The sequence below is a fragment of the Zalophus californianus genome, chromosome 6, assembly GCF_009762305.2.
Source record: "Zalophus californianus isolate mZalCal1 chromosome 6, mZalCal1.pri.v2, whole genome shotgun sequence".
In the NCBI taxonomy this organism is placed as follows: Eukaryota; Metazoa; Chordata; class Mammalia; order Carnivora; family Otariidae; genus Zalophus; species Zalophus californianus.
The window spans coordinates 55,653,931-55,674,129 of record NC_045600.1 but is presented as its reverse complement, the minus strand read 5'-3'; the positions used below and the strand labels follow the sequence as shown (position 1 = coordinate 55,674,129).

At 41.0% G+C, this 20,199-nt stretch overlaps 1 protein-coding gene across 7 annotated transcripts in view; it reads left to right on the top strand.

The window, feature by feature from the left end:
- The first annotated feature begins 4,002 nt into the window (after positions 1-4,002).
- The window catches only part of LRFN5 (leucine rich repeat and fibronectin type III domain containing 5), a 243,369-nt gene continuing 227,172 nt past the window's right edge, over positions 4,003-20,199 (top strand). For 5 of the 7 annotated variants that reach the window (XR_004820111.1, XM_035727853.1, XM_035727850.1 and 2 more), the window contains exon 1: positions 4,003-5,604. The gene's annotated coding sequence lies outside the window, so the exon portion shown is untranslated. The remainder of the gene's footprint in view (positions 5,605-20,199) is intronic. The other 2 variants (XM_035727851.1, XM_035727852.1) reach the window with 2 other exon arrangements.

The window sequence follows — 20,199 nt, the reverse complement described above, 5'->3', positions numbered from 1 at the left end:
ATCAAGGTTAAAAAGACAACAAAGAAACAGGAAGAATAAAAAAGTAAATGCATGCTTTACACAAGTAAAACTATTACAAAACAATAAAGAATTTGTATTTAAAAATAAAGGGAACATACCTTCTATATCTAGTAAGAATGTTAAATAGTAAATAAACTTGATTTTTTGGAAGATCCAAAATACATGAGACATCTGTTCACTTATAAAAGAAATATGCTAGGTCTTCAACTTTGTTTAGAGTTCAGTTGAATTTTTGTTGTTGTTGTTAAGATCTAATTGCCACCACAATTTGTACCGTAGAACTTTATAGGCAGGTACAACATCAGAAACATGTTTCTAAGATAATGAAATCTCTTTTACATTTCAAAACTATGTAGGGCACAACTATGACAGTTATTTTTTTTTTAAATCTTGATGTTTGGATTTCACTTATTTTAACTAATTTTTTAATGTTATCACTTCATTTCAGAAACTTGTCTTTCCCTATTGTTGCTTCATATCATTTTCCAGTCTTTAATTAACAGAGAACTTTATATTAGTAAAAAGAATCAAAACTCTTCATATTAGTGATTTATCACCCAGCCAATGTGAAAATAATTTCACCTTAAGTAAGATTTTAAAAATGTACATCAACAAAAAATGAGAAAAGACAATTTATCACACATGTCAATCTGCAGAGTAAGAAAATTCATGGAGTAAGCAGACTATTAACAACAAATTTAGAGTAAATCGTGCCTCTCTCCCTGCCTTACAAGAAACTCAACTGCCAAATAAATAACCAGAAATTTAGGTTACCTTTTAGTTATTATTATTTTCACTGAAAAACATTCACATTTCTATTTGCTGTCCGAAATTGGCAAAACACAACTTTGTCAATGCTGGATTATTCTGGGAAAACAATCCAACATTTAGGACCATGATCATTAAAAAAAAAATCTGGGAGAGAGAAACTTGACACGATTTTTAAAGTGATTTGGCATAAACATTGGATTTGGGGACAAATTAAGAAAGTCAGGTACATATATTGAGAAAAGTAAAAACTAAATTATTTATTGAAATACATTTTGGTTCTTTTTAGATACTAATGTATAAATGGACTCTGTTCTACAAGGAATTTGCTTGGACTCTTAAAAGTTTACCAATTACATAGCTGGTTAGTGCCAACAACAACCATATAGGCAAACCAGAAATTGCTATCTCTCTTCCTTTCAGAGGACTTTTTTCCTTTGAAGGAAATAAAGATAAACTTTGAGATCCTTTGTTTACTTTTAGATCCTTTGGGAAAGAGCATCCTAGCCTCTCCTTGAAAGTCTTGCCACCTTCTACTGACAACCAGGTAAAACAAAGCTCTCTTCTTCTTCTCTATTTGGCAAACTCTAATCAGCTTCCATAGGAGGGAAAGGAGCAAAAACTATATGTGGAGAGTGAGAGTTACAAGGCTTTACCAGTGAGTGCTTTCTTGAAATGAGATAAAACTGGGAAAGTATAGGAAAGCACTTTCAAATATAATGCATAATGGTGCAGTAAGGCTAAACTAAACGAAGAGAGAATGTTTTTATGAGCTTGACAGGCCTTGCAACATAAGAGAATACTGAGAAGTTATACATTATTACTCTTCTACATTAAGGAAATATTGATCTCATCTTTCTCGTGCAAACACACACACACACACACACACACACACACACCTTTTCTTAAAAGCACCCCGTCATATATTTGAACTTTGCCCTATTCTCAATTCTAGACTTCTTACAGCTGGTTAAGTACACCCCCTCCTCACCTCCATCTGGGCACTAGAAAAATGAAAAAAAAATAAGAAGAAGAAGAAAGAAAGAGAAGAAAGAAAGAAAGAGAAAAGAAAGGAAGAAAACGAAAAAGAAAAGTTATTTAGTCCAGCGATGCAAGGTCTTTGGATTTCTCATTCAACATCTCTCCATACTTTAGTCCCCAGGAAGAACTGCAAACCTTTACTTCCCGGATTTAAGCGGTTCCTATCAGCTCAGCAGGGAAGGGTGGCAAGTGGGACAATCCTGAAAGAAAAAGGAGTCACCCCCGCGTCCTAAAGTATTTGGAAGTGCTCGCTCACAGCGTCTTCTAGTTGGTACTGGTGCAACTCCGCCGCCCTCCAGTGAAGTCCCAGAAGTGGCCAAGTTTAAAGTGAAACGGAGATGGCCGCTCGCTCTCTCTCCCTGCTCCTCGGGGAGTCCCTGGACTCAGTTCGCCGCTGGTTCTTGCCGTAGACTTTTCGGAAACTCAATTCTTATACTTCGGAGGACAAAAAGCCACAGGGGAAGCACTGGCGGTTTTAGTGGAGGCTCGCCTGGACTGCAGCGGTGTCCCTTTGGTTTATTTTGTGAGGTACCGCCGCACAGCCCTGGGCTGTGCGAGTTTGACGCTCCAGCTCTGGAACTCTGACCTGGAGGCGCCGCGCGGGCTCCGCGGTACTTCCCCCACCCAGAGCCCCGGACCCGGCGCCACCAGCAGATCTAGAGGAAGGAGGCACAGCAGGAACTGCAGCCCCAGAGCTGCGCTCCTTCGGAACAAAGCAGAGACGAGGGTTGCGCGGATTCTTCAACCCCGGATTGGATTTGGAGCCCGGGGGGCGTAAAGGGAGAGCAGAGCAGAGGAAGGAGACGAGAGCAGTTTCCACCTCAAGCACTCCACCCCTGGGCTTCTTTCCCCAAAAAGGCGGCTGTGTGGTCCTGCTTATGCGTGGGTGCACGTGTACGCGCTTGGGTGAGCTCAGTGGGTGTGCTCCAGTGTGAGTGCGTTTGTGCATCCGCAGGGCAACGCTAAAGCCTGGGAGAGCAATATTGGTAGCAAAATTCGATAGCGCCCATTCGAGGGGACCGCTAACACGTGGCTTTGCCAAGTAGCCCAGAAAGAGGCCCTTATTAGCCAGCTTCCCTCTGCAATCTGCAACTCTACCCTTCTCTTTGGGTTCTGACTGCTGTCCGGGCCAGCCGAGATCTGAGCTAAAAGAGAAGGTGCCCGCTGGGGCCGAAGACCGAGTGCTGGAGAACCCATCAAAGAGAAGTGAAAGGGTTTCCTGGCTCCAGTAGAAAGGCTCAGCGATTTCACTGGGGGTTCCTGGAAGGAAGCTTTTTCCAAACTGGAGGGAGTGAGGGTAGGGTCTAGGAGAGAAGCTCCAGGAGTTTTGGCAGAGTCAGGAGAAATGCCGGCCCCTCGACCCCTCTCCGCCAGGGCCCAGTCCAGCGTTCTCCCTACCACCCTTCTCTTTGCTACTTCAGATCTGATCTCTTTACCACTGACCTTAGTGGTCAGGCCTGGCTGATGTCGACTACTGGGTTTGCTTTCTGCCCTTGACATACTAACATTGACCACCTGCAGCACTTAAAATGTCTAGGGCTGAGCTGAGTTGATTCTCAGCTTCTTTTCCAATCTGATTAGTAAGAGAACCAACCACTACCTACTACTACTAAGGGTACCCTGGATGAGGCCAGTCTCAGGTGACAGAGAGCTCAAATCAGCAGCCTTCCGTCTCAGATTTTTCCTGGAGGTTATAGCTAATGACTTTTCCCACCGCTGTTAGCAGTCGCAGCTTGACCCGGTGCACTCCGTTATCCCGTAACCGTGACGGCAGTGGGTGGTCCGCAAGTTTCCCTTTTACAAGAGGCTGGGGACGCCCCTAGAAGTTCGCCTTTATCTCCAGATTTTCTGCCTTCTCCCCTCCCCCTCCCTGCAACGCCCCCGCGCCTCCCCTGCCTGAGGATTTGCAGGCACCTCGTGGACCCTCTCCTCTAGCCTGGGGTAAATCAGTCCGGAGCTCGCCCGGCTCGGAGGCGCGAGGGCAGAGAGAGACACGGTGGCCCGGGAGGGGTCTCGCCTGACTCTGAGTCTGGGAGGCGCGGTAGCTCCCGTCATTGCGGCGAGGGCCGGGCCCACGGCCGCGCGCCCGCCGCCGCCACCGCCGCCGCGGCCGCCTCCATGCTGCAGCGCGGGACGCAGTCCTTCCTGGCCGGGCGGCTGCGGTTGCCCAAACAGGCTGCCGCGGGGAGCCGGGTCCCGGGACCCGCCCTGGTCGCAGGCTGGGACCTGGGCTGCCAGCCGCACGCCTGAGCTGCGGACTGGCCCCGGCGCGGCGAGCAGCGGGCGGGGCGCTGTGTGCAGCCGAGCGCAGGGAGTCGGCCAGCGAGTGCAGAGCGGCCCGAACTGAGGACTCGTGTGTGTGTGTGTGCGCGCGCGTGTGCGTGCGTGTGTTTGCGCGTGTTTTTCCTTTTCCCTAGAGGATGTGAATGGCTTCGCAGCTGGCTGCTCCCTTAGGATTCTTGACTGTGGAGCTTTGGGCTGTGAGCACAACCCACCCATATAATCCATTTTGCACGGTCGGTTTCTATCCAGAGAAAAAAGCGCAACTGGACGGGGGTGGGGCCGACCAAGGAAACCTTCTGGAAATACACACACAGAGAGAGGAAGAATGAAAGACCTGAGGTGATTTTCATAACCTTCCTGCTGACCCTTCTGTTTCCCGAAAAGATTGTGGATCTTTTCTACCTTTTTGAAGTCATCTTGGCATTTTTTTTTTTTTTTTTTGTAAGCCGCTGTCCAGCTAGCTGTGTGTGTGTGTGTGTGTGTGCGCGCGCGCGCGCCTCTCTGATGCATTTGACTGTCTTTTATCCAACTGCACAGAAGCAAATGTTGTTAACTCGTCGGTGCCCCCTCGATGCCCAGGTTCTCGAAGAGCAGGGAGGACGCCCAGACCCATTTCTCCGGCTGGATTCGGAACCGCTGCCTTGCTGTGGACCCGTGTGTGTGGATCGCTTTACGCAGAGACTTGGAAAGCGCCAGTATTAACTTGCTTCCAGGTACATCACAAGGTCACCAGAGGGTCTTGTAGCCGTCTTGTTTCCGTGCATCTAGACCTTCCTGCCTTGGCCAGAAGGATATTTATGTTTCGGGCCACATCATCTGGAGCCAAAAGTTCAGCCCTTCGAGCTGGTTTCTGTACAAACAAGGTAACAAGAATTGCTTTTCAAACTGCTTAACAAAATCCCCGACTCTTCCTCAGCCCTTTCCCGGCTCTCTCCTCCCCACCAAAATGTCACCAGCTCTTGAATTACGTGGATTTGGGTTGGAGGAGAACTTGAAGGAAACGTGATCAAAAGGCGATGTCAAACCACTCTCTTTTCTGCCTGTGGTCCGGTGGGCATCAAAGCCGATCGTGAGAAGGACCAGTCCCCTCCTTTTTTCTCCCTCCCCGTGCTGTGCTGGATGTGCGTGTGCAAGAGTGAATGCGAGTGCGCGCGCGCCTGTGTGCGTGTGTGAGTGTGTGTGTGTTTGAGTGTGTCTGTGTGTGCGTGCGCGGCCGCCCTGCCTCTGCCCGCTCCCCGGGCGCAGAAACGCGGGTTTCATGGGGCGATCACCGCGGATCCCCCACCCAGCGCGACCTGCGGGCAGCGGCGGCAGTGGCAGGAGCCGCCTTTCGGACTCCCTAGGATGCGGGTGCTGAGCTATGGCAAAGGGCAGCAAAGTGACGAGCGAGACCCGCGTACGACTGTGAAAGCCACCTGGAGCCACCTTGCCGGGATTGTACCTGCGGGCAGAAAGTCCTCCTACGACCGTCTTTTCCTCTAGAGGCACCAGGTAACAAGCAAACGACTACCCGCCTCACCCAGTTTCCTTCTGATCTTGTTTCTAGTGTCTTATCTGCATTGCAGGCTACTTTACTTATTAATGTTTCGAAAATCATTAAGAAGGGCTGGATATCCAAGGGCGCTTTGTGATGTTGTAATAAAATTTCTAGTAGGTGGGATATAAATCTATACCTGAGCACTTAATCTAGAAGTGAAAGCTAAGGGAATATGTATATGCTCCACCCTAAGTGATGATATTGGAAAACTGGGCATATTGAACCTGTCTGAAGATGCCAGAGATTAAAATTCCATTTTTCCTTCAAGCTATGTTTGCCACGGATCATTTGGTATCCAACCCTCCCCAGACTGTGGAGTGCGAGAGGGTGTTTGGTTTCCACCCATCATTTCAGGCAAGGATCGTTTTGACCCTTCTCTACCTCTGGTGCCAGATTGTTTTCCTTTCCTTATTGTGGAGGAGCTTACCAGATCCTTTAGTAGTTGTAAATTACGCATCTGGAGACTTTAATCTGAAATGGAGTTTTCTTGGAACTTGCTTTGCTTGAAAGGGAATTCATTGTCACGGGCGTGTGTGCTGATATATGGTATTTAACTGCGAGCGTTTGCTTAGATAAGACAAAATAGATCCATGAAAGAAGTCATTTTTATATCTAGAGGAGCAAGGCTAAAACCATAACCACCACCCCAATGCCATCCCCAGCTATATTGTCTCTGTTGTGGAGCTTGTGTGCGCGTGGTTTGTTTGGTTGGTTTTGGTTTGCTTGTTTCTGTATAATATGTATTTTGAAAATTCTTGCCAGTGCATTGATTTACAAGGAATAGGGTGGATTTGCGACTGCCTAATTAACATATTGGGTCTGATACGTTAAAACGGAGATTCCCATGGCTTGCCGAGTCAGAACAAATTTAGCGAACTTCCAAAGCCCCTTACCCTTGCACCTTATTTCTCTCATTTCCTTTTTCCATCACCTCTGCGTCTCCCTCCAGAAATTTCACTCCTTTCTCGAGACCATTGGGATTAACAAGATAAAGCACTTGCAAAGTAGTCTCATCAATGTTTTATTCCATAGTGAAGGCGGTCTGAATAATTCAGCTAAGGAGTGCTCGTTTGTGTCCTGCCTTCGGTAGCTGCCTGCTGGGTGCACCCAGCGGAGAAGATTTGGCCCGGCCGAACAAGGCGCCCTGCTCTTGGAGGCAGCCACTGGAGATGCTAAAGCCGCTTAGAAAGTGTCGGGGCGCTGCCTCTTTTTCTCTGCTTGCTGCGTTTCTATAGATATCCATATGATGGCATTTGCAGACTACAAGCTGGCCACTAGCTAGCTGCTCTTGCTGTCCCTGCGCGTTGATGTTCCTGACTCCTCTGGAGCCTGGGCTCGGCTGCTGCTGCAGCCCTCGCAGGCTGGTGGTGCTACAAGGCCGTATATGCAGCGGGCTTGGGGGCTGGGCTCCGCCACTGCAGCTGCCAGGCCCTCGTGGACACTTTTTGGGGAGGGGCAGGAGAGCTCAGCAGGCCCCCCGGCAGACGGTAGGCGCATCGTGGCTGAGGTGGCGGCCTGGATGTGAGAGGGAGGTGGAGAGAGACGCGTGGAGGGCAGTGAAGTCCTGCCTGACTTCCTGCGCCTGCAATCCTCCACCCCCTTGTAAATGAATATTCAAGAACATAGAAGGAAAGCTGGCTGCAAAAACGCCTTGATACTCAAATATTGCACGATTTCTCAGGATTCAAAACCTGAAACTAAGCGTGTTTTTCCTAGATTTCCGATTTTTCCTCTCTCTTTTCTCCCTCTTGCTCTCCTGGATTTAATTAGGTCATTTATACTCTTGTTTTCTCTCCAGTTGGAATACCACTGAAAAGACAACTCCTCCTCCCCCCACCCCCGTGCCCAATAAACGTGAAGGCGGTGAGGGCCACTCTCCAGATAGATTTGCTCTGTAAGTTCCAGCTCTAGGGAGAACCAAGAAAGGATACCGAGGGTAACTCGACTTTAACAATAAAGCAAGTCCACACTCTACTCTCTGTAGACTCACAAAGAAAAGGGTACTGCCTGAATAAAAACTAAAAATACGTGGGAATTTGGGAGGAATTAGGTGAGGGGTTTTTCGTTTCTTTTATCTTCTTTTTAGGTTAGTGTATATGTATTCCCCCATCACTCAGCAAATCCTGGTCAGAAAACTGATTGGTGTGTACTAACAATCTCACAAAGACACTTCTTTGTCCCCCAGATTTCTCCAGAATATTATTACAACAGAAACTATATCATACTCATAATATTTGTTAGCAAATAAGGCATACCTCTTTAGAGGGTACTCAAGAAAGAAGGAATGCTGGTGCGGAATATTAAGTACCTGGGGAAATAATGCGTTTTCTACATCTCCCTCCTCATTTCACTTCTCTCTGGCCTTTTCACTATTCTGCAGGTTAAGCCTTGTCTTTGTGTCCTCATCCTGAGGGAAGGCAAAACAAATGCATTAACTGATTGTTGAGTGCTTAGAAGCCTAAACGTAGATTATGGTGTGATTCATGTTTCAAAACGCCATTCACTTGTGCAGATGGGAGTTAGGTGGAATGTCAAAACCAAATAGGCCTCCTTGCACAGAGTTTCTTAATATATACATAGAAGTTACTTAAAAATGGAGATTTCTGCCTCCCTTCCCTTCTCCCTTGTTGGAGTGACAGAGAGGTACACACCAGGTAGTTTGAAGATCTGAGTCCACTGATCTTGTGCTTAGATGGAGCTGGCTTGTTTCACTAATGGGTTAAGACTGTCAGGTGTTAATAGGAAATTTCCCAGCAAAATGTTCCTTCCTTTTAGTCTCTCTTATGCTTACCAGCGAGAGGGGCAGAAAAATAGGGCAGTCAGGACACCCATGGGAACTGAGGTGAGCCTATAGGCAGGTGGGAAGAACTTGCCACTTGACTCCTGTCCCCCAGACCATTTCTTTTAGTCACTTTTTCCTTTTCTCTTTTCAAGAGGAGAATGACCTTGAGCAACACCAGTCCTCTGTCTTCACACACCTCTTTTCCTCTCCAAACATGTGATGTATATACAAATATACACACACATGCCTATCTACTTCAATTTTGAAATATGAGATTCCTGTGTTTTGAGTGATTTGGGAGGGGTTTATTAAGATATATCTTTGACTAATACCAGCCAGAGGTGAATTTTTTTCCCTTTTTTCTCATGAGGGGATAGCAAGAGCTGTGGTCACGTGAAGGAGAACTGTCCCCTCTTCCATCATTTTTGTCTTCTCTGTCATTAAATGCATTCTTGGTGTTTAAGTGACCATCATATGTTATATCTGCCTTTCATCTTTTTCCTGAATGACCATCAGTTCCCTTTTGTTCATTTAAACCAGTGTTCTGTTTCCTCTTGCTGCTTGAAGCACTTTAGGCTTGGTAGTTTTGCTGACTTTTCTAGCTGGTGAAATTAGGACCTCGCTTTCTGCTGATACTCTTGCTGTGTTGTTTTGTGGTTGGGATGAGATGCTTGCAGATATCTAACAATGTCCCTGCCTCTACATAAAACTACTCTGTAATAAGCTCCATATCAGATCTATTCAGTTATTTTAAGAAAAAATTACAATGAATAAGATTGCTAATAAATATGTGCCCATTTTGAGGTTGGAGGAAGACTACTTAAAACTTTCTAGTGGCTTAACTGACTAATCTATTAACTCATCTCAGGGATTGTTATTTTTTTATTTACTTAGGAAAGTAACATATTGACATAACTTTCAGAGTTTTGTGTATAGGGGAATCAGTTCTAACTTTTATGTTTTATTAAAGAATAAATATATGAATTTAGGCCTTTAAATAAATAGGATATATGACTAACAGGTAATTTTGCTACATCATTCCACTGACACACATGTGCATAGCTCTGCCTTGTTAATAAACCTTGAAAGTGAGACTACTTATTATATTTCTACAGACCACATTTTTATTCCTGTGGCATCCTTCAATCAGTGAGGACTATTTAAAACCTAAGGCAGTAATAATTTGTCCATTACATGGTGTGTGCATGGTGAAATTAAGAAGAATTATGTTTATCAGTATTGAAGCTATTCTGGTTGGAAGTGAACCATTTTTGTTATGCCCTATCAACATAAACTGTATGTTATTATGAAAACTCCAGTTTCGTATAAGTATAACAAGAGATAGAAATGTAAGAATTTAATTCAGAGTTAGTTAATGCCATTTTAAAGATTTTCATCATGGTATTCTGATAGATACTGTTCTGACAGAATGCTTTTTACTGAACTATGACATAATTTAATACTAATTATGAAGATGGTTAGCAAGTGAGAGAAAATTATAATGGAATTACATGGTTACATAAATACACTATCATCTTGCTGATACCAAGTAAACCACACGAAAGGGCTTTATTATTACACTACAAGCTATATCAGTAAGGTTTCTCAGAAATTGGCTTTGATGGCCTATTTTTATTAAGTTACAAACTTGGTCACATTGGGAAGAAAATGTGAATTGATTAATCTGAGTCTTCCTAGATAATATATATCTTTTTATGAAAGAAATCTGTCTAACCGCAAACCTCATGTTATTCTTTTCTTTGTGGGAGCATATATGCAATTCACTGCTTTAAAAAACCTTCCAAAGAAATATTTTGAATTTGATGTTATGAAGAACAATTGCAGAATTACCATCTGATATTGAACCTATTTTAGATTTTATAGCAGAAAGGGTCTAGAAAAGAAGTAATAAGATAAATATATAAAGTTGTAGGATCTTTTTATTTCCAACTCTGGAAACAGTTTCTGAATTCTTGGAAAAAGACAGAAAGAAAACGCTAATTAGTTCAATATATACTCAATTAGAACTAGTGTATTTAATCAGAGTTAGAAGCCAAAACAGAGTTGTTTATATTACTCTATTCTTACTTGGCCCTGTGCAGCTCTTTTGAGGAGACACTAAAGACACCTGAAGGATGCATTCTCAGTTGCTCCCTGCATTCTTTTCCCCATGTTGACTTCCCATTTCCTGTCTTGAAGTAGGTTTTTCATGAATCTTAGTGGTGTTGCTTCCAAAGTTATAAGATATTTGCATTAAAGTTCCCATTAGTGGGAACATATCAACTCTGTTCTGAAAACTTTCTCTTCTTTGGAAATACAGGCTGTGGTATTTTCTTAGTCATTACCTCATTTTCTTATTGTTTCAATGGTATTAAAATTAGGTTATTAAATGATTTATGTGGATTTATTAGTGTTAAAGCATTTGTATAACAACATTGGGGAGGGTATGTGTATGGTGAGCACTGTGAATTGTGTAAGACTGTTGAATCACAGACCTGTACCTCTGAAACAAATATGTTATATGTTAAAAAAAAAAAAAAGAAGATAGAAGGAAGGGAAGAATGAAGGGGGGACATCGGAGGGGGAGACGAACCATGAGAGACGATGGACTCTGAGAAACAAACTGAGGGTTCTAGAGGGGAGGGGCATGGGGGGATGGGTTAGCCTGGTGATGGGTATTAAAGAGGGCACATACTGAATCGAGCACTGGGTGTTATACGCAAACAATGAATCATGGAACACTACATCAAAAACTAATGATGTAATGTATGGTGATTAACATAACATAATAAAATACAATAAAATAAATGCATACTATTTACATGGTGTTAGTGAACACTGCATAGAGTAGTACCTATGCTTTTTTCTACATGGTTACTGTTATATCACTACTATTCACGGATATTTTAATTTCAAGTGTCTCATTTAATAGAAATGTGCCTACCTTTACATTGAAATTTAAGGGTTATTTATAAGAATTATGTAGGATATTTGCCATGTATTGACTGTTCAAATGTCAGGCACTTTAACAACCTATAATGAGACATTGAATCCTGACTTCAAGGAAGTTACTGTCTTAGTAACAGGAAGGATGTAAACAAATACATAAGCTTGAAAGTAACTGATATTTTTTTAATTCTATTTTGATTTTTTTGCTTTGTAGTAAGAGAGAAGAGGACATTTGGAAATTGTTATTGTGTTTTATGTAGGTTGATATTGTGCAGTAGTTAGAAGCATGAACTTTGGGATTTCACAAACCTATGTCTTAGGCTTATGTAACCTTGAGCAAGTCTTGTAACCTCTCTGAGCCTTAGTGTCCTCACCTATAAGATGAAGCTAATAATAAAAGACACTTAACTGCTATCATTACCATCATCATTGCCATCATCATTATCATTTCATCATTAGCTATCCTGAGGGTAAATGAGAAAACTAAAGGGGTAGTGATTGGATGAGGTCAAAGCCTATGCTTGGGATCTTAGACCCTCAGGGCTCCAGGGAATGCTAAAGCTCATCCAAACAAGCACCACACAGTCCACTCTCTTCAGAAACCAAGCAGATGTAAATGTAAAAATGTAAATGTAATGTTAAAAAAAAAAAAGAACAGGAAATCTGGCTGGGTTAAAGAAATTATAGGTTGAAGGATCTCTGGTACACTGGTGAGTGCATGATTTACCCAAGACATTCAAATTTAAATTCATTTTACCCCTTGATGGGTCTGGCATCATAAACTCTCTGGGTTACTCTGACATCTGTTCAATTTAAATTTTATCTAAAGCATCCCTGCCAAGTGGTCATCTTGACTAAGCTTGAGTACCTTCAGTTATTCTAAAATCACTCCACCTAAACTGGATTATTCCATTTTTGTATAGGCATATTATCAAATTTATTTTTGGAGTTGAGCCAAACATCTGACATCCTTGGCTTGTAATTAATTTTAATATGGGAGGAGAGGCACACAATAAGTCTAATTCCCAATGACAATGCCTCAAATATTTAAACTGGGTTACTTGAGATCCCCAAACCATGATTGCTTTGTTTATGATTAAACGTAACTCGACCTGGGTGCCTGGGTGGCTCAGTTGGTTAAGCATTGGCCTTTGGCTCAGGTCATGACCAGAGTCCTGGATCGAGCCCCACATTAGGGTCCCTGCACTCAGCTTCTCCCTGCTTCTCCCTCTGACCCTCCCCGCTCTCATCCTTTCTCAAATAAATAAATAAAATCTTTAACAAAAAATAATAAAATAAATAAACATAACTAGACCTAAACTGATTTGGGATAGTTTTCTATGTGTCATGATTTCAAGGCCTTTACCTTTTATACTCAATAAATGTTATCTATCATATGTCTTTATCACTACCTCCAGTTTGTTTGTCTCACCTTACATGGAAGTGTGATAGCCACTCCAGCAAACCATGCGGCTTGACTAGCATAACATTGAGCAGAACCATTATTTCCTTGCTTTTGGAACAGAGAAAGCAGGTACATGCTATGCTGTAATCGACTATCCAGCACTCTTGTCACACTACCTATTTGATCAATGCCTTCTCTCCTTTTGAGCCCAAACAAGGCATTGGAGTTCTTAACATATACCTCTAATATGCTACAACTCATCAATCCAAGTTCTGTCATGAGATTAAAATTATTTGCCATTCTGAGTCTAGACACTAGTGAAGATATCTGAGATTGGGGCGCCTGGCTGGCTCAAATGGTTGGGCGTCTGCCTTCGGCTCAGGTCATGATCTCCAGGTCCTGGGATTGAGCCCCATGTTGCAGCTCCCAACTCAGTGGGGAGTCTGCTTCTCCCTCTCCCTCTGCCTCTCCCCCTGCTTGTGCTTTCTCTATCTCTGTCTCTGTCTCTCTCTCTTAAATGAATAAATAAAATCTTAAAAAAAAGATATCTGAGATCACTTTCATATCATGTTATATTTCTCAGCCTATCATCATATGATTTGCTCATAATGGTCAAATTACTTAATTCTTTTCCACTAAATATTGAGAGAAAAAGTAACAAATATAGTAGTATTCGTAATGTATATGAGAAACAATGAAATGGAGCAAGATAAGAAGAGTAGATTTTCATCTTATCCTAAGGTGATGGAAGGATCTGGCTGCATCTTGGGCTCTCTGATCTAGAAAAGAATGACTCAAGGCTTCTTTGATTCTTTTAAAAACATTTATTCGTCATTTAATGCATGCTTCCCTATTCTGCTAAGTAACTATTTCTCCTATGAGACACAAAAGCCAAATGGCGTAGAAGCTACTCTGGGGAAGCTGTGATCTAGAGTGAGAAACAAATATTCTCTCAGAGAGACAATCCTAGTCCTGAGTCAGTCTTGATGATACTCTTACGTCTTTGCATCTTAATTTACCCTTAAACCTAGATGATACTGATTTCTAGAATATTTACCAAGTCAGTTTGTGTTACCTCCTCCATAACTGAATAAAATTACCTCATATGGACGCTCCCAACAGTTTCTCCAGCCTCCATATGAGGTCACCTGATTTCTAATAAGGGGAAAATAATCTGAATACAGAAGGAAATAACAGTAAAACTCCCTTTGTCTGGTATCCTTGCAGGATGAGTCTTCAACTCATTTGTCTATCAACATTCTCCATAACCTTGAATGTTATTCTTTTTAGGCATCATGTTTAAAAATGATTCTTTTAAAAGTTTTACTTTTAATGCCAATGCTAATAGTTATTAAAATTGACTCACCAATTCTAAATAGTTAACTGTTTCTTAACGATTTCAGGTCTTTGTTGTATATGTTAGTGATTGTGGAAAGCCCTTAGGGACCAATCCACGGCATGTTTAAGGCAGTTTGTACTGATATGAAAATTTCCCCAACTTCTTTTCTTTCCTGTCTGTGTGATTTTTCTTTTTTTTTTTAAAGATTTTATTTATTTATTTGAGAGAGAGAATGAGAGACAGAGAGCATGAGAGGGAAGAGGGTCAGAGGGAGAAGCAGACCCGCCGCTGAGCAGGGAGCCTGATGTGGGACTCGATCCTGGGACTCCAGGATCATGACATGACCTGAGCCGAAGGCAGTCGCTTTACCAACTGAGCCACCCAGGCGCCCCTGTCTGTGTGATTTTTCGTTGATTTTTTTTTTTTTTTTAATTTCCTTGCTCTCATATAGCAAACTTTTTCAGTGGGTGTGTTTTCTTTTTTAACTCAGTGGTGGGAACTTATTAACAAAATGACAAGATCGTTAGCTATCTTTGTGAACTAAGAGCCTGAGGATGAATAATATTTCAAGACCTCCTCTGCTAAGGAAAGCGCATGAGTTTTCCTTCATGTAGTTTATATGGAAAGTAGTACTGAAAAATGCTAATATATCTTGGATAATAAATATAATAGATGATGATGATCATCATCATAAGTAAATTTTCTGAGAATATTCTCTGTGCCAAGCGCTGTTGGTTTTTACTTTCTTCTAATCCATGCAATGAACCTACAACTTAAGTGTGATTATATTCCTTTTTTTGGAGGAGCAAGTTGAGGCTAAGGGCAGTTAACTTACTTGTCCATGATTATATGACTAATAGATGATAGGGCTAAAATTCAAATTTAAATACTTCTGATTCTAAAGAGGCTGTATCTGCTATACTTAGGAGAAGTCCATTTTCAGCTGCCTCTTAAAGCTATTTTCTGTTGATTGTTACATAAATGTGTTTTTAACCTTCGTCAAGGACTAAGGCCATCCTCTGGATATGCACCTTATTCTTAATTTCTTTTCCTTTATGGTAGTCTATGAATTACCATATTTTATATCTGGAAGTTTATGAAAGACTTTATGGTTACCCATTAGGGGATTTGGTAGCTATTTGTATGGAGAAACGTTTGATCCTGGGTCTGGGATATAAGTATATCCTAAACGTTTTTTGTGAAACTAGACTGTGTGATTTTGGGTGATTTACTCTTTCTGATTTCCAGTTCCCATCTGCAAAAGTGTATTGCAAGCCAGTGTAAACTAGCTGGTATATCTTAAGTAATTAATAAATAATTGTTCCCTGTAGCACTTTTCCTAGTACTGAAGAATCAGAGGATTCTGTAAATGTTAGGATCAGGAGGAACTTGGAGATCATTAATGATCATTTATCATGAAAATGTTTGCATTTGTCTAATTGTGCTCTGCATTCCACTTAACTCTTATTCCCATTACTATGTTATTTGTGCAGCTGTTACTGTCATTAATGAGTGCTTCAGTCTTTACCCCCAGTTACCTCCTTCCTTTGAGACCGGGCCAGAAAAAAAGTCAAATAACAAATTCATTTTGTCATCTTGAATCCAGATTTCTATGCTGTTATTTCAATGACAGAGGGGCCTGACAGTCAGCCAAAATCTGATGCTTAAGCATAGATATATTTGTTGGCAAAACAGACCATTTTCTAGATTAAGCCCTGTGGTGTGTGCCCATCTGTGATTTACTTTCTTACTTCCTCTGGTGAACTCAATATGGCCACAAATTCATTACAGGTATTCCCATCAAGAGTAGATGTCTATTTGCCTTCCCCTTGAATCTGGACTGGCTTTGCAACTTGCTTTGAGCAATAGGTGTGGCAGAAGTAATGTGTGGTATATCTTCCAAGCTGAATCCTCCAGAGATCATACACCCCTCACTCTTGCCCTCCTGGAAAAAAATGTTACCATCATGTGAAGAAGCCTGGGGTCTCCTCTGGAAACAAGTGGCCTGGCTGACAGCCAGCACCAATGGCAAGACATGCGAATGACGCCTCCTTACAGCATCCGCATATAATTGAGCTTCCAGGTAATTATAGTCACAGGAATGACCACAAATGAGACCAGCAGAAGAACTAGCCCAAATTGATGACAAATCATGAACAAATAAAATGCTTATTATTTTAAACCACTAAGTTATGGGGCAGGAATAGATAACTGAGACACACCTTTGGGTAATGGTATATAGCCAGCCATTATGCCTATTTTGGAAGACAAACCTGTCTCTTCCCCCACTCCCCCCTTTAAAATATTTGTTTATTTATTTGAGAGAGAGAGAGAGAGAGCACACACACGAGTGGGGGGAGGAGTAGAAGGGGAGGGAGAGAAGCAGACTCCCTGCTGAGTGTGGAACCCCACATGGGGTTCCATCTCAGAACTCTGAGATCATGACCTGAGCCAAAACCAAGAGTCAGATGCTTAACTGACTGCATCACCCAGGTGTCCTTCCCCACTCCCTTTTTTATACTTTCAAAAAAATATTTGTAACATATCTACTAGATCTAGGCATGCTGCCCCATATCTATGGATTCTTGGACTTTTGAAAAAGAATATATTCCTTTCTTAAACTTTTGGAAGTATTTGCTGATTCCTCAAATGCCTCAAATTTCCTCAAAACTCCTTTTCCTAAGGTGTTTCCTAACATGGCTGAATGTATATGGGAATTAATTTTGATTTGCCTATTTACTACTGTACCTACTTATCACTGCATTAGAGAAGCTTCTCTGAAAGGGCTGTCCTCTTATGCTAGAGATCATGCCTTTCACTTAAGGCCCAAGGGAGAATTTGTCTTTGTTTCTCTAAGTTGCTTTTTGGGCTTGGTTTGGTTCAGAATGACATTTTGTCATTTCTCCAAGATTTTATTTTACCTTCTAATTATGTTTCAATGACTCATATTTACTATTCATTTCTTCTGTAAATTGAATCTAGATTGCACAATTACTTTATTCTGGGACTTTATACACCCTCATTTTATCTAATGATGTTCTCATTTATGTACCAAATTATTCTACAGGCATTTGACATACTGTTATAGGTATAATAAGGTGCAGGGTGTAGACCCTGGGGCAGTATAATTATAATGGCTTCATAACTTTCTGATTATTATTTATTTGTAAAAAATACATAGTTACAAAAAGAATGCAGTCCAATTCAGTGTTGTTACTTTTAGTAAAAGAGATACATTTGTGAGAGGATGCATAGGAATGGAAGTCATTTTCACATAAATATTTTCTATGGAGGTGTTGCCCAATGAATTTGAAAGTCTCCCTGGAATATATCAAATATGAACTATTTTATTTACATTTTCTTATTGCTATATCTTTCTGTGATTTTAGAGTTTAATATAAGGTAGGTAATGTGTGTTGTACTAATCATTTGAAATTTCTACTAGTGAATACTAAAATAACCAAGTGCATATTCCATCTGCTGCATGTTGCAATGTACATAAAAATTTATTTTCTTAGCGTGATATGTATCAATTTCCAGGATCCCATCTGCAGACTCCAGAGCGAGTATGGTGTCTCAGCGTGTCCCTTCAGTGATCACCAAACTTGTAGGGGAGGAAAAATAATTTTCCCTTTACCCTTCAAGTTTCTTAGCTAAACTCCCCACCCCCCACCTCAGAATAAAAATACAGATAAACAGGAGAAAAACAGAAATTTAACAACACGTATACCTCCTGTATACATAAAAGATACCCAGAAAAACTGAATAACTCCTCTAAATGGTCCAAGCCATCACCTTATTTTTTTTAAAGATTTTACTTATTTATTTGACAGAGAGAGACACAGCGAGAGAGGGAACACAAGCAGAGGGAGTGGGAGAGGGAGAAGCAGGCTTCCCGCTGAGTAGGGAACCCGATGCAGGGCTTGATCCCAGGACCCTGGGATCATGACCTGAGCCTAAGGCAGATGTTTAACAACTGAGCCACTCAGGCGCCCAAGCCATCACCTTAAATACCATCTCCAACTAAAGACCCCCCCCAAGAAAAAGATATTAGAGGGGAGGGGAATACAATTGGGGGAGATTACCAGACAAAACACAATAATGGTTGTTATGGGTATGGTTGATACATAGATTGTGCCTCTTCCACTATTGATAAGAATTTTTAGAGAATTAGTTAATCCTCCTCTCCCTGGTACAGAAAGGAATACACCCTTACAAATGGAGACTTCTCTTATAAATGTGAATGTCTGTTACAAAAGGGTAACTTCTACTTGGTTTTTAGAGCCTTTCCTGTGTCTACTATTTCTTAAAAGTAATAACCTAAATTAATCTTTATGCCAAAGAGGCATATTTTGGGGTGGCAAATTCTCCCCTTGCTTTAAGATTTCTTAGCAAGTTTTGTTATTTTGTGGCAACAAATTAAAACTGGTCAAGCAATCATCAGACTATAAAATATTTAAAATGAATGGCTCTAGAGGTACCCAGCTGGCTCAGTCAGTGGAGCATGCAATGCCTGATCCTCAGGGTTGTGGGTTCCAGCCTCAAGTTGGGTGCAGAGATTACTTAAGAATAAAATCTTGTAAAAAATAAATAAAAAGTAAAAGATTAATAAAATGAATGGCTCTAATAGAATTTAGCTAAAGGAAATTGCATCTGTCTGTTAATCATGGAGAAGTTAAATAACACCTGTAATATATATGTAAGGCAGACTTCATTTTACTATAATAAAACAGTAAGAGACTATTCACACACAAACACACATAACTTGTTTATTTTTATTAAATACCAAATCGTTATTAATATGCAGCCTATATATTGTACTGCTAGCAATTATCACACTTTAAAAGAAGAATGTGAATAAATCCTTAGATAAATAGTTGTGGAAAAATAATCATCTTTTATTCATTGTCAAATAACGTGTAGTAAAATTATAAGAAAGAAAATGACAATGACTGAATTTAAATATAAATTTTAAAAGTCTCAGGTAACTTCTTTTACTTTTTCTCTTTGTAAAGCAGAGATCACACAAATCCTGAATAATTGTAACTTTGCATTTGTTTTCATGGTGTTTTTCAGCCTTCTGAAGTGTAGCATTCTCCATTATGATTTATGGATTTCTTAAAATTGTGCACTTTTTTTGATAAGACTAAATCCGTATTTTCTGATCAACTTTCTTTCTACTATAATTTAATTTAAATGTTATAGGCAGTAATAATGAACTGAATTTTAACTGGGACAGGCTGTTTTGTACTGATTCTCTGGTAGGCTTTCAGTTGAAAGAAGGAAGTAATAAACCCCTGGCTTGGGGTGAACCGGGTCAGTTTGAGAGCCACTGCTTTAGAATAGGGTCAGCCCAGCTGTTCAAACTCAGCCTTCCATCTCCTTAAAGGCTCATTGCTGTTCCCTCAGGATTACAGTGTTCCTATGGTCATTAAATAAAGAAACTTCCATTTGAAAAATAAAATGGCTAAAATTAATACCTGTGGGGATTTTGAAAAAAATGTCTGTGTGTTTGAGTTCCTATTAAGTGGTACATCAGAGAAGTAATCAAACACACCTGTGTTTTTTAGGGAACTCCAACATAATGCAGTTACTGGTATAGGGACCCTCTATTAAATGGTTTTAATAATCAATTTCAGTGTCTTTGTTATAAATTCATGAAGAAAAAATGTAGCTCTCACTCTCTAGCCTTAACTGGTAACTGTAAGCAATATGTACTCATATTTTTTTTAAGATTTTACTTTCAAGTAATCTCTACACCCAAAATGGGGCTCAAACTCACAACCCCGAGATCAAAAATCACATGCTCCACCAATGCAGCCAGGCAGGTACCCCCAATATCTACTCATATTTCTATTATATTTTCATTGCACTGGGCAGGCTTCTTAAGGTATCATCCATTCTTTAAAGGTTGGATATTTGCCTTCATTTTAGTTTATTTCAATATACTGGAGATAGAAACATCCCTTTTGTAGTCAGTTTTGGCTAGCATACCCTAAAATTTACTAACTAATTATAGTGAAATCACAACTCTGCATTCTTCGTTGAGAAGGTGGTGGCAGCCTGTGAAGAAA